The 18,497-nt window shown below is 36.1% G+C and overlaps 1 protein-coding gene across 6 annotated transcripts in view; it reads left to right on the top strand.

Moving 5' to 3' along the window:
- Positions 1-18,497, top strand: part of CEP57L1 (centrosomal protein 57 like 1) — a 69,041-nt gene that overhangs the window by 5,266 nt on the left and 45,278 nt on the right. For 3 of the 6 annotated variants that reach the window (XM_072831846.1, XM_072831844.1, XM_072831841.1), the window contains exon 2: positions 14,433-14,562. The exons of the other annotated variants lie outside the window; for them this stretch is intronic. The gene's annotated coding sequence lies outside the window, so the exon portion shown is untranslated. The remainder of the gene's footprint in view (positions 1-14,432; positions 14,563-18,497) is intronic. 6 annotated transcript variants of the gene reach the window in all.

Below are 18,497 nucleotides of genomic sequence, written 5' to 3'. Positions count from 1 at the left end.
TATCAGAATGCCAGTTTATTAATGTGCTTTGAGGCATTTGCCAAGTAGATAGCATCTAGATTCTCCAACCAAAGAGTTTTCTCTGTAAGAAAATTACATGAAAAGTCATCTCATTGCTTAGGAACTTGGAATCAGAACAAAGGAAGTTTACATACTGTGGTCACTTAATAGCACATATACTATATATAGCATTAAGAGGGATGGAAGCCAGATATTTGCATTCATTTGTTCAGTATTTATTGAAAACCTACTGTGGACAACTCTGTAATGGGTGATAAGTATACAGTAGCATTCTTAAAAAGCACCTGTTCAGAATTGCCCTTAAGAAGCATTCAATTTAAGTGGAATATAGACCATTCTTTGAAGAAGCTTGTCTGAACGGTGAGGGATAGACATAGGGTAGTAGCTGAAGGTCTATATGAGAGATAATGAAGAAAGAATGATGTTTAGGAGGTAGAATCAACAGAATTTAGTGACTATTTGGATATGGGAGATAAAAAAAAAAAAGTCATGGGTTGACTACTATCCAGATGGTGAAGCCTAACTCCTTCCATTAATCAGAGTAGGGAGTATACTAGAAACACCAGTCTTGGGATGGGAAGTTACTGAGTCCAGGTTTGGACATGTTAATCATCTTTTTGAAGGACTTACAAGTCATGCAAGTGAACAGTACCTAATACTGCTTTGGAACAACTTGCACAGGAAACCTTAACTGTTGTTGAGAGGTACAGTTACATATTCAAATCGTGAACAGAGCATGGACCTCAGAGTCTCAGAATCTTAGATTTGAATTCTAAGTCTCTGTTTTGCTAAGTGTGTGAATTTGGCCAATTTTTTTAACCTCCCTAACCTTGGATGTGGGAGATGAGATAGCCTTAGTGTGATGTGTACAAGGAAGATAATTCCCTCCTTTCCAACGACTGTTGTGACGGTTTAATGAGATAGTGTATATACAGTTTTTAGATTAGCATCTGGCATATATTGATATTCAAGAAATAGTATCTTTTAAAATAACCATCTTTTGGGGTGCCTGGGTGGCTCAGTCAGTTAAGCATCCGACTCTTGATTTCAGCTCAAGTCGTGATTTCAAGGTCTTGAGATCAGTCAAGCCTTGCGTAGGACTTTATGCTGGGCATGGAGTCTGCTTAAGATTCTCTCTTTCCCTCTCCCTCTGACCCTTCTATCCTCGGCAACACTTGTAGCAAATAAATAATCATCTTTATGTAAAGTAATATTTGTCCTTCAGTTTGATTGAGATTAACAAAATGTTTATAAAGTGCTTTGTATTTGAACTTAAGAGTGCTGTTTTGTATAATCCTATCATTGCCAATATTTGCTAAGATTTTATAATGGGTCCTTGAATTATATTTCATTTTTCTCAAATTTATAATTTATTTTAATAATATTTTGTGTTTTAAGCTTCTTAATTGGGAAAAGTTATAAAAAGTAAAAATATGGTAATTATTTTTCTCATAAAATAGCATAAAAGATTGTATTTCTGAGCAAGGACTCCATATCCAGCTTTATCATAAAAATTACTAAAAACACCGTAGTTCATCAATAACATACCTGTATGATATGAAACATTTGAAGAATTATAGTTCAGGGAAATATAATTACTCACATAAGATTTTATTTAGTATGATACAGTTTTACATTGTTTAGAGTTCTTTTTTTTTTTTCATTGTTTAGAGTTCTTACTTTCATATTGCCTGTCTTATTTTTGATACAACAAATAAAAATGTTATGGAATTTAGAAGAACTGCTTTCAGTTGGTAAATTTTCATAAATACATTGAGAAGACTGGGAAATAGGATTGTACATGGCTGAGAACACATTAAGATGTTTTGCTAACTTTGGGGAGAAGCAGCATAGCAATTCCATGAGACCATTGACTTTGAAGTTAGACATTTAAATTCTTGTCTCTGTCATTTACCTTATACATATTACTAACCTTTCTAAAACCCCATTTTCTTTACCTTATACATATTACTAACCTCTCTAAAACCCCATTTTCTTTATCTATAAAACATTGTTTACCTTCTTAACCTGCATTTACAGCGATCACGTCAAACATAAGTACATATTAGTTCTCATTGTGTTACCAACCATGTGACTTGAGTTGCATATTTAATCGGGAGCCCAATATGAGGGGCCCCTGGATGGCTCCATTGGTTAAATGTCTGACTTTCACTCAGGTCATGATCTTGGGGTCCTGGGATTGAGCCCCATCTCAACTCCTCACTCTGCAGGGAGTCTGCTTCTCCCTCTTCCTCCGTCCCTACCCCTGCTTGTGCTCTTTCAAATAAATAAATACAATCTTTTTAAAAAAGCACAATATTATGAATTCATGGAAAGTGTGTACTATTACCTAGGAGATTAATAAAATCTCTAAATTTTCCATTCAATACCTCCTACTGATTTAGATTTGTAAAAGGCTATAAAGGTAATTAAATTAGATGCTAATTTGTGATTGCTGTTGTGCAGTAGTATCACAAAATCACTCCCATTTCATGGAACAAAAGACAAGAAAGGAAAATAAAGGGAGAGGGATAGAGAGAGTCTTAAGTGAAAGATCTTCTTTTCTTTTTCAGAAATTAATTTTGTAATTGAAAAATATATATTCCTAATGAATCTTTAGATAAGAAGTAAAGGAAGGCCTATGGTTACTTTCTCAGGTGATTTATTCAAAGACCTTTTTTTATTGAGGTATAATTGACATATAACATTAGTTTCAGGTTTACAAGATAATTATTTCATATTTGTATATATTGCAAAATGATCACAATAAGTTTGGTTAACATCTGTCACCATCCATAGTTACCATTTTTTTTCTTATAATGAAAACTTCTAAGATTTGAGTTTTGCCTCCAAGTGCTTACTTGGTTTTTCTTATTTTGGCTTATTGGAAAATAGCTTATCAAGTGTTATTTGTATATATTGGGCGTGTATATGGGCATGTGTGTGTTGCCCAGTTGAATCATAGACGCTTTTCAATTTGAATCTTCAGATTTTATTTTTAAGATATCGCTAACAAAATTTAATTTGAATTCTTCCCTAACAAGATCGATTTGAATTCTAATTTTTCAGCCTTTTAAAAGCCTATTTTCTGAAATGCTCTCATATATACTATTCTCAGAATACAGTTTTTTCTGTGTGTATTATTTCTATCTTTCTGCAATAAATGAATGAACCACTTATACCAAGTTAATTCTTTAATATGTTTTCCAGTTCTTCTGTCTTTGGTGTCTCCAATTTACTGTAATGTGCTTTGAATGTCTAAATCTCCAATATTTCTGGCAAATTTTAATATATTTTTAAAAATAAAATTGTTGAATGTATTTATTTTGCCCTTATTGAAAGATTTATGAGCCAGCTCTAACATGTATATATAATTTATGACATAAATTTTAGAAACCAATCTCATTGCTGGCTTCATTCTTTTTTTTTTCTATTCTGTTTTTCTTACCCACATGTTTAATGTGAATATATACATATATCGGTAAGATATTAAAGTTTTGTGTCATTTAAAAAAATATTAGGGCAGCCCGGGTGGCTCAGTGGTTTAGCACCTGCCTTCTGCCCGGAGCGTGATCCTGGAGACCCCAGATCCAGTCTCACGTCAGGCTTCCTGCATGGAGCCTGCTTCTCCCTCTACCTTTGTCTCTGCCTCTCTCTCTGTGTCTCTCATGAGTTAAAAATAATAATAATAAAAATAAAATAGTATATTTCTTGTTATTTTTTTAAACCTAGTTATCTTTATAATTTGTTTTTTTCCTTTACAGCATGGATCATCCCCTCTCCCCCACTCATTCTTTTCCCCAGACCAGATGTTTTCATTCATTTAGCTCATCTTTATTGAGCCATTAGGGAGGACATACTAGAAATACAAAGACGAATAAAATAAAGTTCTGGCTCTTGAAGACCTAATTCACTGATTTTTTTTTTTTTTCCTGACTCACTGATTTAGTAGGGGAGCCATCTGTAAAGGATACCCCCTCACATCTTTATGTAATCTAGAGATCCATGATCAGCACTTTGCATTTACTTATTTAATTACATGAGAAGAATATTCTTAATGTATATTTTTATAAAGACTATTCATTGAATCTAAGATGCCAAAGATTGTAAGGCACAACATTACAATGAAAGACAACATGTTGCCAAGTATAATTTAAAGGTAAATCCTGTATGGAAGTAAAATGTATGCAGTACATTTGTGAATAAATGTTTGTTAACTGTAAGACTCAAATGTATTTTGTTTTATGTATTTCTACTACATTAATTGATTTGAGGGCAACAAATGCTTATTGAATAACTACCATATAATAAGTCCAGTGGATGAGAGAATAATGAATAAGATATGATCCTTTACTCTTGAAGAAGACAGATGTGTGCAGAAGACAGATGTGTGCAGACATTGCTTAAACAAAATTATGTTTGTTAAGACAACTAAATTAAATCACAGAAACTATAATAAATATATTAAAGATAATGCTAAATTAATGACCACTGATGGCTAAAAGTTATGCATTTCCAACTTCAAAAACCATCTATTGTTAATATTTTATTCTTTCATTGTCAGAGGCAGTTGAGGGATTAGTGGACATGAGGGAAAATGGAAAGAAATATTTATTTGGGGTTAATATATGTCTATTTTTTTAAAGGAAAGAATAGACTTTGTTTTAAAGATGTTTTATGTTTTTCTCAGTTATCTTCACAGGAGGTCTATTTCAAGGGAAAACACTTCTTTTTTAATTTTTTTATTTTTTATTTATTTTATTTTATTTTTTTAAGGGGAAACACTTCTGATAGTTGTAATGTTTGCTTTGGAATATTTACAAATTGAATTATACTCAGCCAAACATGTTTCTCTGTGCATGGATCTTTTTATACAAGGGGAAAGTCTCAACCTTAAGTTGGCTTCTGTCTGCTATCAGCAGCTGTATTGGTTGGTCCACCCACTGTCAGTGTGTGCACTTAGTGAATGAAAACTTATTTTAATTTTGCCTTAAATAAATAGCACTAAGGGGGGATCCCTGAGTGGCTCAGCGGTTTAGCGCCTGCCTTTGGCCCAGGGCACGATCCTGGAGTCCCAGGATCGAGTCCCGCGTCGGGCTCCCGGCATGGAGCTTGCTTCTCCCTCCTCCTGTATCTCTGCCCCTATCTCTCTCTATGTCTATCATAAATAAGTAAATAAGTAAGTAAGTAAATAAATAAATAAATAAATCTTTAAAAAAATAAATAGTACTAAGAAAATGACCCCCTTAGTTTTTTTTTTTTTTTAATCTGAGGCTAAGCATAGGGAAAAATTGAATTAATTATGATTTATGGTAAAAACAGTGCAGAAACAGAAAGGGCACCACATTTAGAGTCTGGAGATGTAAGTTTGAATTCTGTTTTTGCCACTTATTACACATATGACCTTAGATTATAAAAGATTGTTTTGCCCTGGTTCCCTCATGTGTTCAAAAAAGACTATAATGCTAGTATGCCACTTTGTAAGGCTAAGTTAAGATTTGATGTATAAAGGTTTTGTAAATTACAATACTTTTCAAGTATTAGTTGATAATTTTAGATTTTGCCTTTTAGTACAGATATGAAGAATATACTGTATAAGACTATATACATTTTAAAGAATTGAGTTTAGTGGCTTTGATTTATCTGTATTTATATGAACTTTAATCAAAGAAGGATGTCATTTGCTCCCTATTAAGCATTTCAGAGGCTTTTTTTTTTTTTTTTCCTAAAGAGAGGGAGGGCAGAGGGAGAGGGAGATAGAATCTTAAAGAGGCTCCACACCCAGTGTGGAGCCCAACTCAGGCCTCACATGGACTCGATCTCAAGATATGAGATTATGACCCTGAGATCACGGTCTAAGTGGAAATCAAGAGTCAGATACTTAACCAACTGAGCCACCCAGGTGCCTGCCTGTCTTCTCTGTCTTTTGATGGGCTGTAATTTGTAGCTGATAGGAAGTTTTAAACTAAAGGATAAAAGTTCGTCATATTAAAGGAGGCTAGATTTCCTAGCCAGTTTTGGTCTGGCCTGGACTGGCAGACCCAGCCAACTGTCATGATGAAATCAACATTGGAGGGTCAGCCCTCTACTTTATGGGAGGCACCAAATTTGTACTAGTTTGAAGAAAGTTCAAGCCCTGAGTTGTTTAGGATTTCATTTATTTCACCCGAAACTGTGACCTCTTCCTCTTTCCACCTCCCTCTCTTAGCAAAAATTCTGGCATATGTTAGACAGTCAGCAAATACCATTGGAACTGAAATGGAATGAAAACTGAAAATTATGTCAATTCCTAACATTAGCGTTCCTGAAAAGTCATCTCAATATTATATGAAGCAAGTTATGCAGACACAGTCACAGGCAGCCTCTGTTTGGATGCAAGGGAAGTTCTTAGGAGCAATAATGATCTCGTGTTTAGCCATCATAGGGTCTTTTCGATGCCTCTTGTATTTTGGCTGTTAGGGATATATTGGAAGGTTCTCAGCACTTTCAGCATTTGGCACAGTCAGCTAAAAGTAAAGTATGCACATTAAAAACTGCTGAAGAACTAGAATATTTAAGCAGAGGCTAATACCAATTTTCATAGGTGCACTTTAAGTAAAATATGTTTTGATTATCTTAATTAAACTTCTACCTCAGATAGGCAGGCAAATCAAGTTTTGTCCTTTTGCCCTCCATGCTATTCAACAACATATGCTGTTTCTCATGTTAATGCCTTAGTAGCTGTGCCAACAAGTCTAGTTTGAAAAAAAGTAAGGACTCAGTGGTGTCTCTTTACAGACTAACTTGTCAGCAACTCTGCCCATCAGTAGATTACTTCGGCCCTTTTGTGCACAGTTGTTCACTTCAGATGTATGGATCAGAAGTTGGTATGGTTAAGATATTGCAGCTTGCTAGTAGGTGTAAGAAAGTGTATAGGTACACAAGAGGAGAGTTAATTAGCCCAGCTACAGGGAGCCAGGAAAGGGAAAGCTTCATGGACAGATTAACTGGTAAACTGTGTCTTCCATGGCAAGGATATTCTAGGAAGAGAGAACATGCTAGAAATGTGTTTGCATAGTAGAAGCAAGAGAAAGAAGCAAGGTCATGGAGAGCCTATATGCCCTAGAACATGCTTAATCGTTATTTTGGAGGCAGTGAGGAGTCACTGAAGAGTTTTAAGCATTGAAGTGGCTTAGCTGGTCTTAATTTTAAGTAGATCACTCTGGAGGCAGAGTAGAGGATAGTCCAGTGGAACAAGCTTAGTAGCAGGGAAATCACTTTAGAAGGCCATTGTAGTAGTCCAGGCAGAAAAATAAGGGCTCAGTCAGTGGCGGTGAAGATGGAATAGTGTAGGTGATTCAGGAAGTGCCTTAGGTGTTGAAATCCGTCGGACTTGAGCATTGGGGAGTAGAGGAATAATAACATTAACTGTGATTAAAAAACAGTTTTTAGGGGGAAGATGTATTAAATTTTAAATACGAATTTGAGGTGCTTTTAGAACATTCAAATGTATGTGAGCTCTTAAAATTCAGACAAATGGTCATCAGTACTTGATAAAAAATTTAACCATCTTAAGCAGAAATAAAGAACAAATAAATCAGAGCAACCCCCAAAGTAGTATTGTCACTTGGGAAGAGCTGGGTATAGAGAAGGTATTAGTTATACAAGTCACTTGGGAAGGGCTGGGTATAGAGAAGGTATTAGTCATACAAATTGGGTTTGTACTGCAGCAGTGTAAAGTTACTGTGCTAAGTAGGTTAAAAATTGTGGGGAATGGAGCATTCTATTTTGTGAAAAGTCATCTTGTATGCTATTTATGGATTACCTATTTAGAGACTTTAGGATATAATATGGCCTAATAGTAAGACAATACTGGATATAATTTGGGTTTTGATAGTTCAAAAGGATTTTAGGATTTTGAGGTTTCTCAGTGTCATTATGCACAGCGGTGATTATACTGGCAACATGTTAGGTGTGATATCCAAAATATAAAGATTTTTAGATATCAGTAAAAACTAAGATTTGACAGAGGGTAGCTATAGTTGTAGTGAACATAACGTAATATATAAACTTGTTCAATCACTATGTTGTATATCTGAAACTAATGTAATACTGTGTGTCACCTATACCAAAAAAAAAAAAAAAAGTCAAAACAGGAAGAAAAAATATTAACTAAGCTTTATTGAGTTCTTGGCATGAGCCAAACTATATTCTAAGAACTTTATGTTGATTCATTACATACAGCTCTCTGAAATACATAGGTAGTCTTAGTATTCACATTTGAAAGATGGGGGAAAGACAGAAATTTTAAGAAACTTGCCTCCGATTACACAGGATTCATCCTCAGGGAGTCTCGCTGCAGAGCCCACCCCTTAACCACTATGCATACTGCTTTCTCAAATAATATAGATTTCAGGTACATTTGCTTATAAGGGAGAATGGAAATATGAAAATGTATTTTATGAATGAAAGTCCCTATAAAGGTAACATTACTTGAAATGTGAAGTTGTAAGAACTTCAGGAATAGTTCATTGTCAAGAATATATATTTAATTTAACAGGAGTATTATTACAACCTAACAAGTCAGAAGCATTAGGGAAATGGAAATACAAAGAGTTGAATTATTATAGGGAGTGAAGGGAAGAGTTTATGGCAGAGATTAATATTTGTAAGGGCAAAATTATAAGGAAACAAACTCCAAGAAAAGAATGACAGTTTATTATCACTGCTTTTTCCACCACTCTGTTTACATAATACTTAATATTTTTCAAAACTAAGAGAAACAAAGTGATATAACTGGGATTACATGCTATAGAAGTGTCAGGAACAGGAAGAAAACTAAGCCTGCTGATTCAATCCACAGCCCTTTTCCATTATGTCACACTCCTTAGTGAAGCCATGCAGATGCAGTCTTATCCTCAAGTCTGTAGAAATGGAGTAGGAAATGCCTCAGCAAGAGTTAGTCTCTCATCACTAAATCCAAGAGAATAGCAACAGATTAAAGGGATGTAATGGTAGAGAATGAACCAATGGTGCTGTAATGAAAAAGATTACTATGTTTCTAGAATCTAATGAATCTTTTCCTCCGTTGCCTGCTGATCGATGTGTAGGACAGGAGAGTCGCTAAAGAAAAGTATGTAGGTATATAAATAATTGTCTTTCATTTTGATCTCAAGACACTGCTGTGGTTGTTATCTTCAGAGAGGGAAAAGCAGTAGACATGGTTGGGAATCAGCAGTCTAGGAGTAGAAAATGTTTTACTTTTATTTTGTGCTCTTCTAACTTGTTTAAGTTTTGCTACCTGCAAAAAAACATATTAATAGGGATTTCTGTATAGTGGGATTATAGACCACTTAAATTTTTTTATTGGATATTATATAGTACACAAACTATACTAACAAGTTTCATCTGAAAAGTTACTGCTAAGTAGGTTGACAGTAACAATGGATTTTCCATAGATCCACCTAGAAACTATTTGTATAACATGATTAGAACAGCAGTGGCACTATAAAACCAGTATTCCCTTGTTTCTGTGGAAAAGTGAACATTAAATTCTAGATAAGGATGTGGGATGGTTCATTTTCCACAGTCTTAGAAAATCCCTATACTCACATTTATACATACAAGCATATATTTGGTCCTGGGATAGGAAACAGTTTTCCTAAATGAAAAATGCTCTGGCAGGGTATGGCAAGAGTGGGAATCCAATTTGAATTCTTCTATTAGTTGCTTTAAACAGGACTGTAGGTAATGCTGTGAGAGGGATTTAAGGACCTTTACCCACTAAAAGCAAGGAGAAGCTAGCAGTTGAATAACTGATTTCTTTGTAAACTTTTTTTTTTATTAGGAAATCTTCACAGTAATCAGTTGGTGCTTATTGACATTCTCAAAACATTTTAGTCTTCTAATGATGTTTAGAAGATATGCTTGCTATATAATGAAACTGCAGTTTTGTAAGATCCCAAAACAGCTATGGTGTGTAATTTGTGCAATGTTTATATTACACTATCCTTGGAAAAGATGGAAAATGCATGGCTGAACTAGGAGTACACAGCTTTTCTGGAAAATTATAAAAATGCTAAAGGAATTTTTTTCATGATGTCATTGTTAAAAAGGGATTAATTTTTTTATAAAGGGCCAGAATACTCTGGATATAATGAAAATATTTAGTGTGTTTGTGGCCTGTGAGTCTAAGACTGAATACTGAGTGTTGGACTAGGACTGCAAATCATCATCCTTGGCAGGAGCAAAGTTTTCTGCTTCTCCTGTTGTGTCTGGACAGTTACCAGGTCCTCTGGTGAATTTAGCAATCTAGTTCTCGAAGTCCCAAAGAATGTTAAAGCATTTGCATGGAGTTGGGGTAGGAGTGGTCTGATCTCACTTGTTGGCAACTGTTCTATTTTGTAATTTTTTACAGGGGAGACTTTTCATATTGGGGGAATCATAAAACATGATTAAATATAATGGGAAGAAAAGGATTTTTATATCTTTTATAGTTCTTAATACTAAAAATAAATCAATACCTGTATGAAATTATCTGTGGAGTACATTTAAGAACCAGAAATTAGCCTCTCCGTCCCTGTTTTTGGGCATTCAGAATAGTTTGGTAGACATTCCATTTGTTGTGTTTCAGTGACGCTAAGACACATTTTTCACATTTAAAAAAAGTTCTGAAATAGTGATGTCTTATCATCGTTACTGGCCTGAATTAAAGTTGGATTACTTCAGAGAGGATTTGCATTTGCCTGTACCAGTCATTTGCATTACTACCAACCTGAGACCATTTTAAATTAAATTCTCTATTTAAGAGTTTGTTTTTAATCTCACTGGTAGTATGAATTCAGAATACAAAGCTGTGTAAGAATTGTCTTCGGGATAACATTTTCTCTACTTGGTGCCTGGTACTTGAAAGGTAGAGACTTTCAAATTTCCTTGCTGTCTCTTTCTGCATCGTGGATTTATTTTCCATTTATCCTCCTCTTCATCTGTAGCCTTTCTTTTGTTTTAGCTTTCCATGTAAAGTCTCCTGGGTTTTTTTTTTTCTTTCTTATGATACATAAAAGAATAATAGCTGGTGGCTTAGATTTGAGAAAAGACCCATCAGACACTTGGTTAGGCCTTCACTTACCATCCTTCTTCAGAAGTTGTTTACTCTTATGGTAGACACACTTCTGATAAACTTAATGTCATTGGTATACATTTCTTTGTTCATTCCTCATCAGTTATCTTCAAACTTTAATTTACATAAGAATCAGTTGGGGAGTGAAACCTTTATTTTTCTGGGCCCAGAGATTCTGTTTCTGTGGACCTGGGTGATGCCCTCTAATCTGCGCTATAATAAATACCTTGGGGCCCCCTGGGTGGCCCAGTGGTTGAGTGTCTGCCTTTGGCTCAGGTTGTAAGCCCGGGGTCCTGGGATCGAGTCCCATGTCCGACTCCCTGCATGGAGCCTGCTTCTCCCTCTGACTGTGTCTCTGCCTCTCTCTGTGCGTGTCTCTCATGAATAAATAAATCTTTTTAAAAAATAAAAACCATTTTTCTTCAATGCCAAATTCATCTATATACAACTGATGTGGCTCTGCTAAAGGCAGAATACACTCTGACCCTGGCTACCTGGGTTCACGTTCCAGCTCAGCCACTTAATAGTTATGTGACCGTGGGCAAAGTTACTTAGCTTCTCAGGTACCACATGTCAATGAAAGAAATTTGGGGACACCTGGGTGGCTCAGCCGTTTAGCGCTGCCTTCAGCCCAGGGCGTGACCCCGGAGCCCCGGGGTCGAGTCCCATGTCAGGCTCCCTGTATGGAGCCTGTTTCTCCCTCTGCCTGTGTCTCTGCCCCCCACCTCTCTCTGTCTCTCATGAATAAAAAAAATTTAAAAATGAAAGAAATTTGAATACCTTAGAGGGTCACCTTGATAATTCAGTGGATCCACATATATGAAGTTCTTTGACTGGAGTCTGACACATGATAAGCTTGATGTGTTAGCTGTTTGTGTTGTTATTGTTCCACAAGCCCCTCAAACATGACTAAAGTGAATCTTTTTATACCACATCCACCACCCTCCATCTGTTTTCTTCTTTGACTATAGTTTAATATCTCCCTATCGCTGATTTTCCTCATTCAGGTCATACATTTTATGAATTCAACATCCTATTTATCTCTAATTTGTCCCCTCTTTTGTTTTTGTTTTTGTTTTTGTTTTTAGGGAGTGGGGAGGGGCAGAGGGAGAGGAAGAGAATGCCAAGCAGGCTCCATACCCAGCACAGAGTCCAAGGTGGAACTCCATCTCATGATCCTGAGATCATGACCTGAGCTGACCAAGGCACACAGGCACCTCTTGTCCCCTCCTTTCTATTCCCACTTCTATTGCTTTGGTTCAAGTCTCTATCACCTCTCACAGAGTTTTGGAATAGCTTCCTAAATCGACTCCTAGCCTCTGGTCATTTTTCTTCTTTCACATTTCACAGAACTCTTTATCAAAGGCAGTCTGATCCTGCTGTTCCTCTGCTGGATGGCTATTATTGCCTACCTGGTAAAATCCAAACACATGTACCTGGCATACAAAGCCCTTCCTAGCTAGTTTTTGCAATACCCATTTGTAATCTTCCAGTTGTATATATTACTTGTAGTACAGTGCTCAAAACAGTAGATTCTCTCTTGCTTTCATATCTTTTCATAAATAAACAATACAGCATGGTGGTTAAAAGTGTGGGTTTGGGACCCAGACTGCCTAAGTCCAAATCTTGACTTTGCAACTTAACTAGTTGTGTGAACTTGAACAAAACACTTTTTCTGTGCCATAGTTTCCTGATCTCTAAAATGGGAATAGTCATGCTTCATACAATTGTTATGAGGATCTTACTAAGTTAATTTACATGCGTTTAATAAATGTAAAGTATCATTATTATATTTTTATTATTACCATGCTATTTCCTTTGATTGTACACTTGATCTTCTCTACTACCCATTTCACTTTTGCCTATCAGATCCTACTCATTCATCTATCATATTGCAGTTTAAGAGCTACCTCTTTGGGGCATCTGGGTGGCTCAGTCAGTTAAGTGATTGGCTCTTGATTTCAGCTCAGGTCATCTCTGAAATCCCCAGACTCTCTTATGATGATCCTCTGGGTTCCTGTAGCACCCTTTATAGTATAATTAAACTCTGCTGTAAGGACTACCAGTATTTTTCATATGTATTTTTCATCTCTGAATGGCTAGTGAATGAGACTTGTTTTATTGTTTCTTATTGGCTATAAATTAAGAAACCTTATTAGAAAGGGGAATATTCTATCAGAGGCACATAAATACCTCATAAACAGACTGGAAAGCAAGAGATAGCAAAAGGTGAAAAGACAGAAAACAAAATCTGTTAAGTCTGGAACTTTCCAGTGAAGGGACAAGCAGTCCAACAAGTATCAGTTTGGTTCTGTAAGTATCATAGTATATAATTAAAGAGCTATGATAATGTCCTAAATCATCCCAAAGATTAAATTGTGTTATGTATACTTGGCCTAAAAGAAGGGAAAATAGGTTAAACATTTTAGAAATATTTCTTTTAAAACTAGTTCAAATAAATTTTGGCAATTAAATAGATGAGCTTTAGTTATTTATAATTGTCCAACAGCTCATCCCCCCTTGGGCTCCTGCATAATCAGTACACTCCATAATTCTGACTATTGAATGTGCCCAATCTGTTTATGTGAATAGTGGTAAGTGGGAGGGAGGTAATAGGCTAAGTGAATTTGTGGCAATTAATATGAGTACTGTTAATTTTAAAATTCATTATTCATTGACCCAATTTCTAAATTCTTTATACATTTAATAAGTTTGCCATCAACCTTTCTAAAGAGAAATCATTAGGAAACAGAGTTAAGTTCTACGGATAAATATAATGTTATATTGCAATATTGTAAGAATATTGAAACTCTTTCAGATTAATTTATTAAAAAGAAAGTTAGAGGGCAGCCCCAGTGGCGCAGTGGTTTAGCGCCGCCTGTGGCCCAGGGCGTGATCCTGGAGACCCGGGATCAAGTCCCACGTCGGGCTCTCTGCATGGTGCCTGCTTCTCCCTCTGCCTATGTGTGTCTGTGCCTCTCTCTCTGTGTGTCTCTATGAATAAATAAATAGAAATCTTTAAAAAAAATTAAAAATAAATAAAAAGAAAGAACTTTCTGAAGAAATGTTACCAGTAATATTTTAAAATCCTAAGCTTTTTGATTTACTTAAGTAAAATGATATTACAATAAGACTTTGTATGCAAAATATATCCTAAGTTACAATATGTAATTATTTTTAAAACTTAGGTTAGTATTTACAGAATTGTTGGGTTTAACCATAATAAACATTAGCATAGAGAAGTAGGGAAAAGTTGTTGATCTAACAAATTAGTTTCAGGGAATTCATTTTACAATTTTTTTTCTTTGATTAGGCCCTGAGGATACAATGCCCCTTTGCAAAACACAGCAGTTTGGACTCCAGGAACTTACAAAAGAAATACACATAATTGCCTTCCCTGAGTTTCTATTGATATAGGAACATAAGACCCTTAAAAATGAGATGTAAGTGCCCCAACAGATACCCATATAAATTATCAATACTGTACATCTTCAGCTGTTTTCTACCTCTGCAGAAATCTAATTAAGAGGAAACTCTTTTAGTAAAAGTACTTTATTTCTTATTATAAAACTGGTATTGTAAAGAATATATAAGAATTATTTATTGTAAAGAATGTATAAGAAGGTTGAAATAAGAAAATGAAAGTCCCCTGTTGTTCATCTATTAACATTTTATATATTTACTTGTTTTTTATATATACTTATCTTTATCCCTTTTAAAAATTGGACTGTAATTATATAATTTTATATTCTTCTTTATCCACTTTATATTAAATCAGAATTGTTTTCTCATGAACTAAATATTCAAAATAAAGTGCAGGTAAAGATGATGGGGAATCTAATCATTTAAGGTAATCTCAGACATTGTAAAGTTCTAAACTTACTAGATTCAAATTCAGTAAGGAAAAATCTAACTTTCAAATCAGATCAAGTGTTCATAAGTCTAGATATTTTAGATTCAGCAGTTGATAAGTTCCTTAGAAATCAGTTTTTAGCTCTTATTTCTGACACCGAGTTGAATTTACTGTGTACATATATTAGATGCTATATTTTAATTTACAAAATATTGTAAAAGATTGGCATTACTTTATATTCTTTTTTTAAAAACCTAAGTATTGTTGTATTCATGTAATCATATTTCTCCTATCCAAACTCATTTAAGATAATGTGAGGAGAACACACAAGAACACTTCCCCAAAGCTATTGAATGGGAAAGAAAATAAGCAGGGCTGATTTTCCGGAGTTCTTACATCTAGTGGCCCTTGAAGACTGGAGTTTTAAAGGTTAGCCAGGCTTGGCTAGGATAGAGCCCTGAGGGCATCCTGAGGGCGCTGCCTTGCTCCTGCAAATGCAGGTAAACAACCCAGGGGCAGACATGTGGAAATTGCCATCTGAGGAAAGCTTGGGACACACAGTGAGGAGATTATTCACTCTTCTTAGAGTTGTCCCTGAGAGGTGTCTTCACAGAATGCCTCTCCAGGGACAAAGGAGCAGGAGCAGGTGGGCACTATTTCCCTCCCCCACTCCTCAGCATAAACACAGAGCCACCCATGGAGGGCAGCTCACCCCAACACTGGCTGCCTAGCCTGCTTGCACCAAGTCCCATATCCTGTGCTCTGGGGTGATAGCCCTTCACCGTCAAACCTCCCTCAGTCCTAGCATGGTGAGACCCTCCCCCAGATTAGCATAGGGCTCTGCCCACACCACATCCCTAAAGCTTAGCTTGGAGTCTTAAAAGTCAGCAGGCTTGGTTGGGATAGAGCCAGGAGGGCATTGCACTGCTCCTGGAGGAAAGGCAGGCAAACAACCTGGAGGCAGACAGTGTGGGAACAAGTGATCTGAAAAACACCTGGGACTCACGGGGGAGGGGGGGGAGATTATCTGCCTTTCTCGAAGTGCTTTCCTGAGAGCAACAGGTATGGAGATCCCTTTCTGGGGACAAAGGAGCAGGCGGGCACCATTTCTGTCCCCTACCCCTCAGCATGAACACAGAGCCACCTGTGGTAATCAGTACAATGACAGCACTGGCTGCCTAATCTGCTTATACCAAAACCCACACCTTTGCATTCTGTTGGTACTCTTTCTTGGCCAAGTTGGCTTCAGTTCCAGTGTGGCGGGCTTCTGTTCCCCAGAAGACCAGCATAAACCCCTTGCCCACACCATATCTCCAGCCAGTGTTCTGCATGGCTTACAGTTCTACTAGAAGTCATATCAAGTCTCATTTTACAAGCAGACCAGAGCAGACATAGTTAAAACATGCCACTTTCTGGCCAAGGACCAAACATTGCCCATTGCAGGCAAGGAGAGCCTCTGTAGACAACTGGCCTAAGGGATAGAGCAGCCAAAACATAGCAGCAGGGTGCATGCAGCACCCACTAGAAACATTCCCTGAAACACCAGGCCCTGGACACTATGTGACCTTTTCTTCATAAAACCATTACTCTCAGGAGCAGGAAATGTAACAGCCTTTTTTAACACACAGAAGAAGATGGAAACTTAGACAAAATGCCAAGACAAAGGAATTCATCTTGAAAGAACAAGATAAGGTCATGGCCAGAGATCTGAGTGAAATAGATATAAGTAACATGTATGATAGAGAATTTAAAGCAACAATCAGAAGGATACCTGCTGGGCTTGAGAAAAGAAAGATTTTAGGAAGGCCCTCCCTTACCACAGAAATAAAAGAGCTAAAAAAACAGTCATAAATGAAAAACTCAATAACTGAGATTCAAAACAGACTTGATACAATGAGCACAAGGATGGAAGAAGCAGAGGAACAAGTAAGTGATATAGAAGATTAAATAATGGAAAATAATGAAGCTGAACAAAAGAGAAATAACTATGGAACACAAAAATAGACTTAGGGAATTCAGTGACTCCATCAAACATAATAACATTTGTATTAAAGGAATCCCAGAAGAAGAGAGAGAAAAGGAAGCAGAAAATTTGAGGAAATAATAGCTGAAAGCTTCCCTAATCTGGGAAGTAAACACACCCAGATCCAGGAGGCACAGACCCATCAAAATCAACAAAAGCAAGCCAACACCAAGACATATGGTAACTAAATTTGCAAAATATAGTGACAAAAAAATCCTAAAAGCAGCAAGACAAAAGAAGTCCCTAATTTATAAGGGAAGACCCATAGGCTAGCTGCAGATCTCTCAACAGAAACTTGGCGAACCAAAAAGGAGTGGAAAGGCATTTTCAAAGTGCTGAATGGGAAAAATCTGCAGCCAAGAGCACTCTATCCAGCAAAGCTATCATTCAGAGTAGAAGGAGAGATAAAGAGTTTCCCAGACAAACAAAAAATAAAGGAGTTCATGAGCACTAAGTAATATTTTAATTGAAAATGTTAAAGGGGACTCTTTGAGTGGAAAGACCAAAAGTGACAAAGACTAGAAAGAAAGAAAACAAATCTTCAGAAGCAACAACAAAACAAATAATAAAATGGTACTAAATACACGTCTATCAAAATTACTCTGAATGTAAGTGGACTAAATGCTCCAACCAAAAGACAGAGTGTTAGAATGGATAAAAAAAAAAAAAAATACCCATCTATATGTTGCCTACAAGAGACTCATTATAGACCTAAAGACACCTACAGATTGAAAGTGAGGTGATGGAGAAGCATTTGTAATACAACTGGATGTCAAAGGAAAGCCAGAATAGTAATAATTCTATCAGACAAACTAAATTTTTAACCAAAGACTAACAAGAGGTGAAGAAGGGCACTATCTCATAATAAAAGGGACTATCCAACAAGAAGATCTAACAATTATAAATATTTATTCCCCCAACACGGAAGCCCTCAGATATACAAAACAATAACAAACATAAAGGAACTAAATGATAATAATACAATAATAATAGGGGACTTTAACATTCCACTTACATCAATGGACAGGTAATCTAAGCAGAAAATCAACAAAGAAACAATGTCTTCAAACAGCTTTGAAGACAGACTGGACCAGATGGACTTAGTAGATATATTTAGAGCATTCCATCCTAAAGTAGCAGAATTCACATTCTTTTCAAGTCCAGAATACATTACATACTAGGTCACAAATCAGGCCTCAACAAGTACAAAAAGATTGAGGTCATACCATGCATATTTTCTGACCACAATGCTATGAAACTAGAAATCAACCACAAGAAAAAATCTGGAAAGATCACAGATACTTGTAGGTTAAATAACATGCTACCAAACAATGAATGGGTCCACAAGGAAATAAAAGAAGAAATTTAAACAAACAAACATGGAAAGAAATGAAATTGAAAACACAATATTCCAAAACCTTTGGGATTAGCAAAAGCAGTCCTAGGAAGAAAGTATATAGCAATACAAGCCTACCTCACAAAGCAAGAAAAATCTTAACCTA

Source organism: Canis lupus, chromosome 7 (genome assembly GCF_048164855.1).
Source record: "Canis lupus baileyi chromosome 7, mCanLup2.hap1, whole genome shotgun sequence".
NCBI classification, from domain to species: domain Eukaryota; kingdom Metazoa; phylum Chordata; class Mammalia; order Carnivora; family Canidae; genus Canis; species Canis lupus.
Note: the sequence above shows the minus strand (reverse complement) of the source record. Positions and strands in the feature narration are given on the sequence as shown.